At 46.9% G+C, this 2,341-nt stretch overlaps 1 protein-coding gene across 1 annotated transcript in view; it reads left to right on the top strand.

Annotated features, from left to right (window-relative positions):
- PTPRT (protein tyrosine phosphatase receptor type T) overlaps positions 1-2,341 on the top strand; it is a gene marked incomplete at its 3' end in the record, with an annotated part of 923,104 nt that overhangs the window by 883,983 nt on the left and 36,780 nt on the right. The window lies entirely within an intron of this gene.

The raw sequence follows: 2,341 nt of genomic DNA on the forward strand, positions 1-2,341 counted from the left end.
TATAGGGCAGGGTAGAACTGCCCCAAAGGGTTTGCCAAGGAGGGACTGGTGGATTCAAACTGTCGACCTTTTGGTTAGCAGCCATAGCTCTTAACCACTGCACCACTAGGGATGCTCACTAGTCTCCATCTTTGTTTCTGATCTCTGCTCAATTGAAAATGCTCAGCCTCGCTTGGCAGCAGGGATTGATCAGCAATCAAGTCAGACATGGATCCTGCTCCAATGGATCTCACATCTAGTGGGAGGGACAAACAGAATTCATCAAACAAATAAATGAAACAGTTATACCCTGTGATAAATGCTACCAAGGAAACATGCGAGGGGTAGAGACAGAAATCCACAGAAGGACGGGGTATGCAGACAGGGCCTCCTGAGGAAGTGCCATTTTGACAGAGGATGAAGAAGGAGGCAGCCAAGGAAGAGTGGCAAGAACACTGTCCCAGGAAGAGGAAAAGAAACATGTGAAGTTCTGGAGGGAAAAAAAGATCTCAACGTGTTCTAGACCAGTGGTCTTTAACCAGGGGTGATTTTGTCCCCCCGGGGACATGTGGCAATGTCTGGAGACATTTTAGATTGTCACGACTTGGAGTGGGGGGGCTACTGGCATCTAATAGACAGAGACAAGGGATGCTACTAAACACCCTTCAATACACAGGACAATCCCCACAATAAAGAATTATCTGGCCCAAATGTCAATAGCTGTGAGGTTGAGAAACACTGTTCTAGGCATTGAAAGGAGGCCAAGGTGGCAGGAGCTTGATGAGCAAGAAGGACATTGAAAATAATAGTTATTATTATATTTATAATTTAATTATTATTTTATTATCATTATTATGTAATTACTATTATAACAATGTTGTCATTGTTGTTACTTGCTGTCGAGTTGATTTCGACCCGTAGTAACCTCATGTGACAGAGTAGAACTGCCCCATAGGGGTTTCTAGGCTGTAAGACCTAGACCTAGAGCAGATCACCAGGTCTTTCTCCAGTGGAGCCTCTGGGTGGGTTCAAACCACAACCTTTCAGTTAGTAGCTGAGTGCTTAACCACTGTGCCACCAGGGTTCCTTTTACTATAACAATAGCTAACTTTTATTATCACTTACTAAACCACGAGCTTTTCTAAGAGCTTTGCATAAATTAACTCATCTAGTCCTCCTAACAACCCCATGAAGTAGGTACTATTCGTACCCTCATTTTGCAGATGAAGAAACTGAGGCACAGAGAGGTTACGTCACTTGTCTAGAGTTGTCCAGCTAGAAGGTGGTGGGACCAGGTTTCACACTTTGGTCCCTGACTCCAAGCCCATTGCCCCTTCCACTACACCATAGTTACCATTTTCTAAAAGCATCCCCATTAATGGACCAAGTAGCCACAGGCCTGAGGATGCAAGAGCACGGGGAATTTAAATGCTTTGAGAGCTGTGCCCTTGAGGTTTGGACAAGTCCTGGTAAGGGCCAAAGCAGCGTACACTTTTTGCTCCTGGCAACTCATCTGCCATCTCTCCATACCCTCACATACCACCCCATGCTTGTAAAGGCCTGAGTCTGCAGACTTAGGTGAAGAAGCCAGGAGGCAAGTGGCCTCCCTCCATTAAAAAGAAGGAAAACAACAGGTTGCTGTTTATCCACCTGGACAACCAGGCATATGGATGTGTCTTAGGTCAGGTTCCTTAGAAGCAGAGCCTGAGACAAGGATTCAGTGCACACAGTGTATCAACGGAGGGCTCTCAAGAGAAACTTGTAAGAGAGAGGGATGCAAAAAAGGGAAAGGGGAGGGGCTGAGAAGGACAGAGTCTCAGGTAAAGTCTAGCCTAGGCCTGATCCACAGGGGGCCTCTTGAACATAAACCACACTGCAGAGGTAAGGGAGCCAGACCTCTGTGCCCTATATCAATCAGTCCATTGATTAGGGATTGCCCTAGGGTTAAGAGTAACCTCCAGTTTGGGGAAGCTCCTGCCCGCTGAGGGCACCTCTCTGGAGAAGAGGGCAGCTGTGATCTGCTAGCAGCCAACACTCCCAGCAGCTGGGGGCTGGGTGCACCAGCCCAATAAAGAGGATCTGGGTGGGACACCAATCACATCTACCAAGTATGCGGTTAGTGCCTGGGAATGAAGGAGGTGGCTGGGGATATGACAGCCCATCTTGGGACCTAGACCCTGAGCTGGGAAGGCTCGAATAATTCCAAGTACAGCATGTTGAAGAGTTCTAGTCTCCTTGATTGCTTTTTTGTTTTTCTTACAAACAATCACAAAGGAAGATACTACCCATTGGAAGGTGTCCTTGGAAAACCCCAATAGCCTCTGAGGATTAACCTGACTTAGTCAGGAACCCTAGTGGAGCA

This window comes from Trichechus manatus, unplaced genomic scaffold (genome assembly GCF_000243295.1).
Source record: "Trichechus manatus latirostris isolate Lorelei unplaced genomic scaffold, TriManLat1.0 scaffold00008, whole genome shotgun sequence".
Classification (NCBI taxonomy): Eukaryota; Metazoa; Chordata; class Mammalia; order Sirenia; family Trichechidae; genus Trichechus; species Trichechus manatus.